Source organism: Protobothrops mucrosquamatus, unplaced genomic scaffold (genome assembly GCF_001527695.2).
Source record: "Protobothrops mucrosquamatus isolate PMUCROS unplaced genomic scaffold, P.Mucros_1.0 scaffold2465, whole genome shotgun sequence".
NCBI lineage: Eukaryota > Metazoa > Chordata > Lepidosauria > Squamata > Viperidae > Protobothrops > Protobothrops mucrosquamatus.
Genome location: NW_015388535.1, coordinates 12,232 through 26,592, shown reverse-complemented (window position 1 = coordinate 26,592; position 14,361 = coordinate 12,232). Strand labels below are relative to the sequence as shown.

Genomic DNA, 14,361 nt, shown 5'->3' with positions numbered 1-14,361 from the left:
AGCAAGGTACCCCCTATACTATACCTGTGCATTTGGTTTTTCTTGCCTAAATGTAGAACCTTGCTTTTTTCACCATTGAATTTCATTTTGTTAGATAGTGCCCAGTGTTCAAGTCTGTCCAGATCCTTCTGTATCTTAAGCCTGTCTTCTGGAGTGTTGGCTATTCCTGCCAGCTTGGTGTTGTCTGCAAATTTGATGAATTCCCCATCTATCCCCTCGTCCAAATTGTTGATATAGATATTGAAGAGCACTGGGCCCAGAATAGAGCCCTGGGGCACCCCACTACACACTTCCCTCCATGTAGATGCGGTTCCATTGAGGACCACACGCTGAGTATGGCCGGTCAGCCAGCTACGGATCCATCTGGTGGTGGTGCTTTCTACCCCACATTTTTCTATCTTGTCAAGTAGTAGGTTGTGATCTACTTTATCAAATGCCTTACTGAAGTCCAAGTAAATTATGTCCACAGCATTCCTCTGATCCACTAATTTTGTCACTTGGTCAAAGAATGCAATAAGATTAGTCTGGCATGATCTATTTGCCATGGGTTTGAGTGCCAGAATACAACAGGATTAGCCATCTTGCTCACAGCCATGGCAGAGTCTTTTAAAGAACACTATGTTTGCAAATCTTACTTTCTAATCATTTTTGGAAATTGCCTATCAACTATTCTAAAGCTAGTAGAGACCTACAGAATGACAAGAATGAAAAGTCTTCATCATGTGAGTTTATCTTCAACTATGAACAAGGAAAACATAATTACAAGGTTAAGAACTTAAAGAATTTTGAAATAAACAGCAAAAAGCTAAATAAGATTTTGATCTAAGAATGTTATAAATGGATTAAGAGTCCAGATAAATTTGGAATATTGATTTTTACTGTAGGATTTTGGAATTTTGGAAGCCATTTGGTTCATTTTCGGTTGCCACCAGAATAAGAGGGGGGTGGGTGGAATTTTTCTGCTAGCTTAAACAATTCTATGTCCCGTGGGAACCAAGGTCATTTCTGTTAGACTGGGAGGCTGAGCTGTCTGTTAGAAAGCTTTCTGTTAGAAAGCCCGCCAAACTATTCTATTGGGAAATATAGTTGATTGCATAGTAATGGGGTGGGAAGTTTAACTTTGTATACTGTAACTTTTTGGAGGGAACTTTAGTCTTGGTTTCACTATTGACAGTGCTGATACTTTGTAACCAATAAACGTGTTTTTTAAAGGAAACCTCAAGCCTCAGAGTTCTGTTTTAGTTGGTCTCATCTATCGGAACCATGACAACAAAATGTTATAACACTGGAAATATTAAAGGAGATCTTTGAAGAATGGACCCAGAAGTTAGTAACTGCAATATCAACACTGTCAGTAATGGTGTCTGCTTCTATGAATAGACTATGTCTAAAATATGTTAATGAAGGAATGACAGATGTGGAACAAATTTTATCTGATAAGACAGAGAAAGCACAGAATGTGGACCCACAAATTACACGCCAAGAAAATGATTTGGAAAATGTGGTGGAATGTAGTTTGGATTCCCAGAAGGGAGGGAATGCATTCCAGAGGAGCAAAAGACAGCAAAGTTTAGAAAGTTTCCCTGGAAGGAAGAGAGTCAAAACAGCTCCTCTGTCAACTCTACAATGAAGATGGTTGCAGCCATTTTTTCTTCTCATTCTAGGTTGCCACATAGAATGGAAGGGGGGGTTTGCCCAGGTGCTTCATTAGTCAAAATAATCTTCTGTTCCATGGGAACCAAGGTCATCTGCTGCTCCCGAGACTAGGGACTGGGTGTTGCATAAAAAGCCCACCTAATAATCACATTGGGTAACATAGTTGTTTGCATAGTTTTGTGGGTGCGACATTTAACTTTGTATTGGGCAATTGTTACTTTTGTATTCAGACTTGGTTTCACTTTTGACCGTGCCAATACTTTTTAACTAATAAACACGTTCTTTGAGGAATTTTCAAGCCTCGGAGTTCTGCTTTATTTGTCTCTGTCTGTCGGAACCATGACATTAAAACAAGTCTCTTAAAACTTTAGTTTTCTTTCAGGGTGCTGGGCCCTGACCGCCTACCCATCCTTTGGGAGAGCAGTAAAGACTCGGCGAAGATTTGAGGATAGAGGAAAAGAATGGAGCTGTTGCTGGCTGCAACGGCACTCCAGCTGTCATAGCACAAGCAGCCGCTCCAGCCACCAAGGAGGCATTACTGGCAGGGGCTTGGCCAAAGTCCTGGTTGATCCAACCTGGGAAGTTGGTACCGCAGGGAGGAACTATGATCCTAGCGGACCTCTATCAAGCCAAAGCTTCCCCTCAGCGCAGGAGCACTCCTGTTGCCGCTGAAGAGGGACTCCTGTTGCTGCCATCCCAGGGGTTTTCGTCCACGGCATACCAGAAGGGCAAGGGATCGATCAGAGAGGACGACTCCGGAGACTGGAAGTTCCAGTCCACAGTCCGCAGTCCACAGTCCCTCTCTTGAGCAGCTGAAGGAGAAGTTCAGCAGATTGGAGGTAAAACAGTTGGTTCCTGTCGCCCAGGGTGTGAGCACTGGGGGGGGGGGAATGGCAAGGGCTACCCATCTCTTCCCCCCCCCACCGGAGTCTCAGCCCAACTGCGGGACCCCGTGCTGCCTCACCTATTCCCCAGCCAGCTGTGATGTCAAGCCCTGTATCCCAACCAAGCCCGCTGCTGTGGCCTCCGGTTGCCAGTCCAGGAGCCCGGCCAAGGGAAGTCCAGAGGGTGGTTTGGCCATGTCCCCAGGACCAACAAGCAGCTCAGCAGCAAGAGCAGGCAGCCCCGCCACGATTTGAGCTGCCTCCCATCAAGCCCACCTTTGATGGGGACCCCTAGAAGCTATCCTTCTTCCTGAATCAAGTGTGGGATCATCTAGATTGCTACACTTCTGCCTACCTGGATGATGCTCAGATGGTGAATGCCGTGGCAGCCAATTTGGAGGGGGAAGTGGCCAACTGGGTGACCAACCTCCATGATGAAGGGGCTCCTGAGCTGCAGAATGCTAACTTATTCATGGAGCAACTGAGAGGTTATTCTGAAGATGAATCCCAGGCCCTGTTGGCTGAGAAAGAGATCCATCGTCTGAAGCAAAAAGGCCGTCCCGCTAAGGAATACGTTCGTGAATTCAGGCAAGTTGCTGGTCGGCTAGGGCAGTGGCCGGAACGATCATTGATCAACTACTTCAAGCAGGGGCTCGACCACGACCTACTCCAAGCCTGCATCATTCAGGGCTTTCCTAACCAATTGCGTGAGTGGTACAGTATGGCGGTGATGCTGGACATCGAATTGGATCACCCCAGAAAGCCAGGCACAGCTGAACCCAAGCCGCCATGCACCCAGGAGAAGCACCTTTTTGGCAATCGTTCCCAAGCCACCATGACCACCAGCATCCCCCAGGCACCAGTTAGAGCTCCAATCAAATGCTACCGATGCGGCCAAATGGGCCACTATGCTGTGGAGAGCCCAGCCCCCAGGCCAGAAGCACACCAGCTGCCACTGCTAAGCCACAAAAAGACCCCAGAGGAGGAAGAGAGAAGACTGGGCACGACAGGACCCAGCTGTTGGAAACCCCCCTCCTGCCGAGCCCGAGGCAAGAGCCCAGCCAGAGCCATTACAGATGCTGGCGCCCTATGACAGTAATGACTGAGGCTGTAATTTTGGGTCTGGCCTGGCTTGACAAGTGGTGCCCGACCATCTGGTGGGAGAATGGAGTGCGGAATTTAAGATTGGGGATAGGTCCCTTCCCCCTTGCCACCACCAGTGATACAAAGGACTATACCAGGGGTTGGCAACCTTAAACACTCAAAGAGCCACTTGGACCCATTTGTCACAGAAAAGAAAACATTGGGAGCCACAAAACCCTTTTGACATCTAAAATGAAGATAACACTGCATATATCCTTTTTTACCTTTATGCTATGTATAAAAAAACTATAGTGTGTTGCATTTATGAAATCAATAAACTGCTACAAAGAAAACAATTTTTTATGCCGGAGAAAGAGGGGAAAAAACCTTTCTCCTTCATCCCAACAGGTGAAAACAATTTTAGTAGCTTATCTACGATCTTTAAATACAGCAAAATTATCCCCATACCTCATCTCTTAATTAAAAAAAATCAAAATATTTCATTAAACGTTCTTTACTAATAGTCCAGTAAGGACAACATATATTCACATTCTCTCTCTCTCTCTCTCTCTCTCTCTCTCTCTCTCTCTCTCTCTCTCTCCTCTCCCTTTCTCTCTCTTTTTCTCACTCCCTCTCTTTCCTCACCCTCCCTCTCTCTCTTTCCTCTCCCTCTCCCTCTCTTTCTCTTTTTCTCTTTCTCTCCCTCTCTTTCTCTCCTCTCCTCTCCCTCCCTCTCTCTCTCTCTCTCTCTCTCTCTCTCTCTCTCCTCTCCCTTTCTCTCTCTTNTCTCTCTCTCTCTCTTTCCTCTCCCTCTCACTTTCTCTCTCTCTCTCTCCCCCTCTCTCTCCCTCTCTCCGATCTTCTGCTCACCTGGCCAGCTGGCCTCACACTGTTCTCCGACAAGCTGACACACATTCTTATTGGGCTGGCTCTCTCCTGCCCTTGGTCTGCCAGTCCTCTTCCTCCACTAAGTAAAAGTGTGTGTGTGTGTGTGTGTGTGTGTGTGTGTGTGTGTGTGTGTGTGAGAGAGAGAGAGAGAGAGAGAGAGAGAGAGCGCTGCTGCTTTCTGCTTTCTGCTGCTTCCTGCTTCCTGCTTCCTGTGGAGATGCAGCAATGGCAGGGAGCCCGCCCAATAAGCTTGTCAGCTTGTTGGAGAACAGTGTGAGGCCAGCTGACCAGGTGAGCAGAAGATCGGAGAGAGAGAGAGAGAGAGAGAGAGAGAGAGAGGGAGGGAGAAGGGAAGCGCAAGTGCCTCTCTCTGTCTCTGTCTCTCTCTCTGCAAATGGCGGAGGAGGACTGGGAGCCACAGTAGAAGGCTGAAAGAGCCACATGCGGGTCCAGAGCCGTGGGTTGCTGACCCGTGGACTATACCATAAATGAGGCTCAGGAAGAACACCCTGAAACACTAAAGGCTGTTGTAGAGAAGCTGCCAGGAATCCAGTTTGTCCCAACCGAATACCGTGATTTAGCCAAGGCGTTTAGTGAGAAAGAATGCGATGTCCTCCCCCCTCACCGGGCTACAGTCTGTGCCATCGAAATCTTACCTGGAGCCAAGCTCCCGAAACCAAAAATGTACTCCATGATGCCCAGAGAGATGAAGGAGTTAAGAGAGTACATTCATAAGAACCTGGCTCGGTGTTTCATCCAGCCAGCAAAATCTTGTGTAGCAGCCCCTGTATTGTTCAAAGAAAAGAAAGATGGGTCACTGAGATTATGCATGGATTTTAAAAGGTTAAATGCTGTCAGCCTAGAGAACATGTACCGCCTCCCCTTAATGAAGGACATGTTAGCCCACCTGGCAAAGGGGAAAGTTTTTACAAAGTTGGATTTAAGGGAGGCTTATTACCGAGTCCAGATTAAGGAAGGGGACGAATGGAAAACCACCTTCAATTGCCCCCTGGGAAGTTTCCAATGTAAAGTGATGCCTTTTGGATTACAAGGAGCTCCTGCTGTATTTATGCAGTTAATCAACCAGGTGCTCCATGATCATCTGTATAAGGGGTTTTTGGTTTATCTTGATGACATTCTCATTTACACTGAGACTATGGAAGAACACATTAAATTGGTTTGTGAAGTGCTGAGGAAACTGCTGAAGGCTAAACTGTATGCAAAGCTTTCTAAATGTGAGTTTCACCAGACACGCCTTGACTTTCTAGGGTACAGAATTTCAAATGAGGGGATAGAAATGGATCCTGCAAAAGTGAAAGCTGTATTGGAATGGCAACCCCTTCACACCCGTAAACAATTTCAAAGCTTTCTGTGGTTTGCTAACTTTTACCGCCAATTTATCCCCTCTTTCGCAAAGATAGTCATGCCAACAACCAACGTATTGAAAATGAGAAGGGGGGGGGAGAAACCCCGACCTTGTCAGCCATTGTCTTGGTCCCTAGAATGTCAAGCAGCATTCGAGAAACTAAAAAGACTCTTTGCAGCCGAATCTGTTCTCAAGCACCCTGATCCTGAAAAGCAATTCATCATTCAAGCTGATGTGAATGACGTGGCTGTGGGTGCTGTTCTCTTACAAAAAAATCACCAGGGGGAATTACAACCCTGTGCTTATACTTCCCGAAAGCTAACCAACACTGAGAGGAGGTGGGCCATTTGGGAGAAGGAGGCTTTTGTGGTATGATGGGCATTACTAACATGGCATCATTTTTTGGAAGGGGGGGAGATACGTTTGAAGTATGGACTGATCATAAACATTTGGAAGCTCTGAAACCCCCCCGCAAATTATCCCTGAAACAGGTTCAGTGGGCTCAATACTTCAACCATTTTAACGTCACCTTAAAGTATTTTCCAGGGGGTAAGAATTTTTTGACTGATGCCTTGTCTAGAATGCCCCAGTTCAAAAGTCACCGGGAGGAAGTAATCAACTCCATAGCCTTTCCACTGAACGAGGTATTGTAACTTTCCCTTGTACAACCTAGAATCAAGAATTTGTTTTATTTCATAATGTGTCTCCCCCTCTACCACTACTGGACTCAGTGGCTTCTTTGGAATAGGTCTTAAAGAGGATTCAGACACAGGTTTCAATAGACTACAATGAAACACAGGGTGGACTTTTCCCAACAGTCATGGAAGTTTCAATTCCACTGTAACAGGGATTATGATTTTTATGATGGGAAAAGGACCAAGGAACTTTGGCCCCAATTTTCTGCTGGGTAAAGCAATTGCCCAACATAAAATGGTTTTTGAGGGGAGCGTCGTTTATTTGCCTGCTACTTGTAAACCTTGGTAGCCTTGGTCAATGCTTTCTTCACATTCACCCAACCCCCCTGGAAAGATGTCACCCATTGATCCAAAGTCTGGGAAGTAGGAGGCTCCTGGGGTACTCAGGCATAGGCACAAAATCTGGACCCATTACTGTTTTAAATGGGGTGAGTCCAGTGCTACTGTGCACAGTATTGTTGTAGGCTACCTCCACGAAAGACAGGAGGTCAGCCCAGTTAGTCTGCTGGTAATTTACATAGCATCTGAGGTACTGTTCCACCATTGTGTTAGCTTTTTCAGCTGCTCCATTTGTACTCGGATGAAAAGCTGACGAAAGCCCCTTAGTTGACCCAATCAGTTTAATGAACTCCCTCCAGACCTTTGCAGTAAACTGGACCGCCCTGTCAGAAATAATCCACTTCGGGGCTCCATGGAGTCGGTATAAGTGTTTCAAAACATCTTGGTTAGCTTCTGAGCAGAGGGAAGTCCTGAGCAAGCAATGAAATGCACTTGTTTGGAAAATAGATCAATTACAGTCCATATTACGGTGTTTCTCTTGCTCTCAGGAAACTCCACTATAAAGTCCATGGATATTTCCTCCCAAGGCTGGGAAGGGTCAGCCACTTGTTGCAGAAATCCTGGGGGCTTCCCAGGTTGTCTTTTCATTGCAGTGCAGGTAGCACAGCTCCTCAGATAACTCTCAATGTCTCTTTTCATCCCTGGCCACCAGAATTGCCTCCTCACTAAATGCAACATTTTCAGGAACCCAAAATGACCCACCTGCTTTGCATCATGACTCCACTGAAGGGCTTGGCATCTGAGGCCATCTGGGAGGTATAACTTAGAGCCTTTCCAGGCTAGTCAGAGGCTACGTGGGTGAAATGTACCAATGTGAAAGCAGACAGGTTAATAAAAAAGTTTTATGATAAATATCCTCACAAGCCTCAAGGAAATAGTTAACATGCTTTTTGTTTCCTATACAGGAGACTCTTTCTTTTTGAGAGGGGCCGACTGTCAACTCTACAATGAGCATGGCTGCAGCCATTTTTTCTTCTCATTTTAGGTTGCCACATAGAACATGTGTCTTTCTTGGTTTTTGGAGCCTGACAGAAAATGATGCTTTACTTCTTTTCTTTACAAAATAAACTGGCTGAAGTTTTAAAAATTAAAAGGTAAATACAAATGATAAACCAAGAGAATGATCTGGAAAATTTGATCTAGAAAATAGGCTTGTTAAAGACTTGAAGAAATCTAAGTGATGGGATAAAGAAGAATCAAAGGGAAATCAAATCTTATGACAGTATTTGACTGTATTAAAGATTAAGACTCTTAGAAGTAAAAGTAAGGAATATAAAGTTGGTTTATCTGATCAAGGTTAAAATAAGGCTTTTTTATTTTTATTTATTTATTTATTGTAATGTTCTGGCAACCCTGTATGGACTTTTTACTGATACCAGTGTAGGGAGGATTATACCCCACCCCCCAGAAAAAAAGGAGATCCCCAAGAGAAACCCCTTATTCTTCTTGACTTCTTTCCTGAAACACAAGGGTTAAAAACTAAAACTGGGGGAAAAAGCCACTAAGAGTAAAAAGCACCATCTCTGGGTTTTTTTTTCTCCTCTCCAATTTCTCTCAATTGAAAGCAGCCCGCAGGCTAATTGCCGGCATAAGCTTCAGCCTTGAATAGATACATTGTTTCCTGGAAAGAACAAACCAAATAAATTTTTTCTTCCCACACCAGGTTTGAGAAGTTGATGTTTTGTGGATTTGCTTATAGATAAGAAATGGCTTATGGGATGAAGCGATATCTGCTTAACCTTATAGTGGGTGAAGAGTTATTAACTTTGTTTATAGTTAGTTCTGATGAAGGTTGGAAGTCACTTCTTTATATATTTCTTTTCTTTTTCTTTATTCTTTATTCTTTTTCTTTCTTTCTTTCCATTCTTTTCTCTTTCTAAAAGTTTACTTTGTATTAGTCTTTACTATTGTAATTAAAATTCTTATTAAATTACATTTTAAAAAAGAATCATAATATGAACAGAAATACTTAATAATAAATGGATTGGATCTACAACTTGGTGTCCTGAAACTCAATTTAAATCCTATTAATAAAAAACAAACTAAACTTGGATACTGCCCAAAATGTCCATATATTAGTATGTATACTTTAAACAATATTTATTATTCTGTGTTTTGCCCACTCAAAAGTTTCTTTATGATACCTAAGTATAACAGTGTTCATAATTGAGAATGTTAAAAATATTTTTCCTAGTGTATACAATAGAAATGTTATTATGTAAAAAAAATAGTTTGCCTGGCAATAGGCGTTCAGGCATTTTATAGAGGTAGCTCTGTGCTATAAATTGCCAGTCAATTCTTGAGTTATGTATTCAAATGTTAATTTCTAAAATGGCATATATAAAAAATAGCTTCATATTTTACTAATATTAGATGCAATTTAGATACAATTGCTAATTAAGAAATGTCCTATATGCCTTGCTTAACTAATTATTGTACCATTACTCAATAGCAAAAAAACTGAACCTTATTTCCTTCTTGTTGACTTAAAATGAATTTTGCTCATGGGTTTTAATTTCTTCATACCTTTAAGACATTGTAAGCTGGTCTGAGTCTGCTAAAATTAACATGATATAATTAAAATTTTGTTCAAAATTATAATGATGGCTTCTAACAGTTTCAGAGATACACAATTTATTCTTTGAAATATTCACATTGTCAATGCTGCTAACATTGGATGTTCTTGCTTGGACAAAATATGAAGGCAGCCACTTTCTGTATAAGCTGTGTGGTATTTTTAGAGTTAAATTAGATGATGCTGGGGAGGGAGGAGAAAGAACGTGTGTGGGGATTAGTTAAGATAAGAAACCGGTGGGCTACAGAACAGAAGGGAAACTTTGCCCTTCAAACTAATTGAAGAACGTGATTTATGACTGCAAGTTAGAGGAGGGGAATATGGTGGAATATTATGTGCTCAGAGAAGGGGAATTCAGATCTTGGCATCCTCCATGCTGTGCCAACACTTTGTTACATGATTAAAGACTTTTTAGGATAAAAAATGCCTGGAAGTTCTTTGAAGTGTTTCGTTAATCGGAACCACAACATCATGCCAAGATCTACTTTCTTTTCAAACAACCTGGGGTCCTGAACTCCAGCCGCTGTCTCTAGGCTTGAGAGAAGCTGGCAAAGATTCAGGAGGAAAATTTCATCATGGCAAAAGAGAACCTGCTTGAATACGGTGACCCAGCAGCTGTTGATACCCCAGAGGAGGAAGCAACAGACAGCATGCTGTGGGAGGATGAGTTTTTGCAGCTAGAAGAGCTGATCTGGCCATCAGCCCAGGCCCAGCCCAGCGGAGACTCCAGATGCCTCGAGACTGCCTTGCCACCCTCAAAGGCTTCAAAAGCAGACCGGTGGAGAGCTACCAGATCATCTGCCACTGAAGATTCGGGTGAGTCACTGGAAAGATTTGAAAAGCTAGAGATGAGAAGCAGAAATCAACTCCTGATGAGAGGAGCCTACAGCCCCTCCATTGCAGATCAGACAGCCTTCCAGGACCTGTCTTCCCCTCCCAGGGCCTCCAGCCCTACAGAGAGAGGGAACCCCAGTCGGAGGCCTCTGCAGCAATGGGGAGTTTGGCATCCCCTGCAGGTGGATGGTCAGCAACCTCTGAACTTGCCACAGCTAATAGAGGCCTTGCAACAGCTTGAGGTGGTGCAGAAGCCAGGAGATCAGCAGCTGGTGGGAGGACGACCACAGCAAGGAGATTGGTCACTGCCCCCGAACGTACAGCATCCGCTGAGGGGCCTACAGCAGCAGGGGATGTGGCCACAACCCCTGAACGTGCAACCCCTGGCCATGCAGCAGCAGTCAGGATGGGACCAGCAGCAACTGGGGGAGCAACAGAGACAGTGGGGGCCCTAGCAGCTATTAATTGCTCCACCATTCAGAGCAACCTTCGATGGGGACCCAGAAAAGCTGATTTTCTTCCTCAACCAAGTGCACTCTCATTTGAACCGCTGGGCCTATCTCTACCCGGACCCAGGTGCTATGATTGATGTGATTGCATCCAGCCTAGAGGGAGAAGCATCCAAATGGCTGAACAATTTATATAATGAGCAAGCCTCCAAATTGGAGGACCCGCACCTCTTCCTCCTAGGGCTGAGAGAAAGATTTGAGGACCCATCCATTGCCCTCAAAGCAGGAGAACAAATCCACAAAATAAAACAAGCCGGCAGGCCTGCCCTGGAGTACGTACGAGAGTTTCACAAGATAGCAGGTTGGATAGAGAAGTGGCCTGAGCAATCCCTAATCCATCACTTCATTGAGGGATTAGACGACCACCTCTCTCAGGCCTGTATCTATCGAGCAGTACCTGATCAGCTGCAAGAATGGTACCAGACAGCGGTGAGGCTAGACGTTCAGCTCGCCCGCTATGAGAAGCCTCCCCCACCTGAATCCAAGCCGAAGCCAGAGCAACCTGAACGGCAATCACCCCCACGAAAATCTCCAACTACTGCGATGGCTGAAAGACCCAGGCCAGCTGCAGACCCGTCAATTGTTTCCAGTAGGGACAGGAGGGACATCAAGCAGCAAACTGTCCAGTCCCCTAACCCCAACAACAGAACAGACCGGGACCAGCAGCGAGAAAGAAACCTGCCCAGCGGCTAACGAGAGAGAAATCCACCCGGATCATGCAGAAACCTGTTGCCCAGGTCACATCCCCCACACAGGAGGACTCCCCCCTCACCGGCCCACAGACTGTGCAATTGAAATCATCCCAGGGGCGAAATTGCCAAAATCAAAAATGTACTTGATGACTCCTAGGGAGTTGAACGAACTGGAAAAAATTATCAAAAAGAACTTAGAGCAGGGGTTTATCGAGCCAGCTAGACCCCGGGTAGCAGCCCCTGTGTTATTCAGAGAGAAGAAAGTTGGCTCTCTTCATTTCTGTGTTGATTATAGGAGCCTGAATTCTGTGTGCGTGGAAAACATGTATCCATTACCTTTAATGAAAGACATGTTAGCACACCTATCGAAAGGAACATTTTTCTCAAAACTGGACTTGAGGGAGGCTTATTATTGCATAAGAATAAAGAAAGGAGATGAGTGGAAAACTGCTTTCAATTGCCCATTGGGTTGCTTCCAATTTAAAGTTCTCCCCTTTGGGTAACAGAGGGCCCCTGCAGTATTCATGCAACTGATCAACGAAGTCCTACGTGATCACTTTTGTAAGGGGGTCCTAGTTTACCTGAACAATATCCTTATTTACACCGAAACAAAAGATGAGCACATTAAGCTAGTCAGAGTGGTACTGAAAAAACTGCACTCTGCCAAACTGTATGCCAAACTGTATGCCAAACTGTCAAAATGTGAATTTCAGAAAGATTGTATTGATTACCTGGGTTATCACATATCAAATGAAGGGATAGAGATGGACCCAGTGAAGGTGAGAGCAGTCTTAGACTGGGCACCCCTGAAAACCAGGAAACAACTCCAAAGTTTCCTAGGATTTGCAAATTTCTACAGACAATTCATCCCATCTTTTGCACAGATTGCCCTCCCAATTACAAACCTGTTAATGACCAGAGGGGAGGGGATAAGCCAAACCCCAGTCAACCACTGAAATGGACAGGAGAATGCCAAGCAGCTTTTGAGAAACTAAAAAGACTGTTTTCTATGGAGCCGGTTTTAAAACATCCAGACCCAGACCAACCATTTATAATTCAGGCTGATGCCAGCAATGTAGCTGTGGGAGTGGTTTTGCTGCAGAGAAATAAAGAAGGATAATTACAGCCCTGTGGTTACACCTCGAAGAAACTGTCTGAGACTGAGCAGAGGTGGGCAGTTTGGGAGAAAGAGGCCTATGCTGTACGGTGGGCTTTACTAACTTGGAGACATTTCCTAGAAGGAAACAAAATACCATTCCAAGTATGGACTGACCATAAGAACCTTGATGCCATGAAAACACCCAGAAAATTATCCCCTAAGCAGGCAAGGTAGTCCCAGCATTTTCATCATTTTAATTTTACAATTCACTACCTCCCTGGGGGAAAGTATTTTCTAGCTGATGCATTATCCAGGCTACCACAGTATAACAGCAAGAAAGCAGAAGTAGCCAAACCATTTCTGCATCCTCATCAACTAGCGGCCCCTGTAATCACCAGGGCCCAATCAAAACCAGTGGGTGCTGTTGGAAAGACTTTATTACAGGAATTTAAAACTGCCTTAGAAACAGATGAATGGTTTCATAACCATAATAATCTGTGTGCGTTAAAAGATGGTTTAGCATGGATTGGGGAGAAACTCTATGTTCCAGCAGCATTGAGACTTAAAGTGATGCAAGCAGGACATGATTTGAAAACTGTTGGACACTTTGGTTTTGTAAAGACATTACATCTTATTAAGAGACAATGTTGGTGGCCTGCATTGAAAAAGGACATAGAAAGCTATGTGGCTAGTTGCCCCACATGCACTGCATCCAAAAGGCGGCAAGGGAAATCTCCAGTACTACTGCAGCCAGTAGCCAGTCCATCAGCACCCTGGAGAGAGATTTCTATGGATTTCATTGTAGAATTACCTGAAAGTGCTGGAAAAACTGTGATTTGGGTCGTAACGGATTTGTTCTCCAGACAAGTTAATTTCATTCCATGCCCCAAGATTCCAACTGCAAAATCTTTAGCTAAACTCTTTGTGCAGAATGTATATCGATTTCATGGTGCTCCACAATGTATAATTTCAGACCGAGGGGTTCAATTCACTTCTAAGTTCTGGAAGGCTTTTCTGGACTTGATGGGTTCTAGTCAAGGACTATCATCTTCCCACCATCCTCAAACGAATGGGGGGACAGAGAGACTTAACTCAGTTCTAGAACAATACCTGAGACATTTTATTAATTATCAACAAGACAATTGGGCCAACCTGCTACCATTTGCTGAGGTTGCTCACAATAATACTGTACACTCAAGTACTGGGTTTACTCCATTTCAAGTAGCAAATGCCAAACCTTTGTGGCCATGCCTGAACACCCCACCAAAGAACCCGAAATCCCCTCCTTGCATGAGTGGATCAAACAATTGCAAAACACCTGGCCAGTGTTCAGGAAAGCCCTGGATGAGGCCAGGGAGGCTTATAAAGCCCAAGCTGATAAACGAAGGGTAGAACAAAAGCCGTATCAAGTGGGAGACCGAGTGTTCCTTTCTACAAAGTATTTACAGTCACTGCAACCTTCAAAGAAATTAGGTTCTAAGTTTGTAGGACCTTTCCCAGTTAAATGCATCATCAATCCTGTGACTGTTGAGCTAGACTTGCCAAAGAATCTACAGAAAATCCACCCTGTTTTCCATTGCAGTTTGCTCAAACCAGAGGTTACCTCAAATCTCAGACCTCCTGCATCCCCAGTTTCACCTCCTATCATGGTTGAGGGAGAACAACACTTTGAAATCAAAGACATTTTAGACTCTCGTACAAACCATGGGGTGACACAGTACCTGGTAGTTTGGAAAAACCT

At 44.3% G+C, this 14,361-nt stretch overlaps 1 pseudogene; it reads left to right on the top strand.

Moving 5' to 3' along the window:
* LOC107295732 overlaps positions 1-2,102 on the top strand; it is a 7,301-nt pseudogene extending 5,199 nt beyond the window's left edge.
* Positions 2,103-14,361: the final 12,259 nt, after the last annotated feature.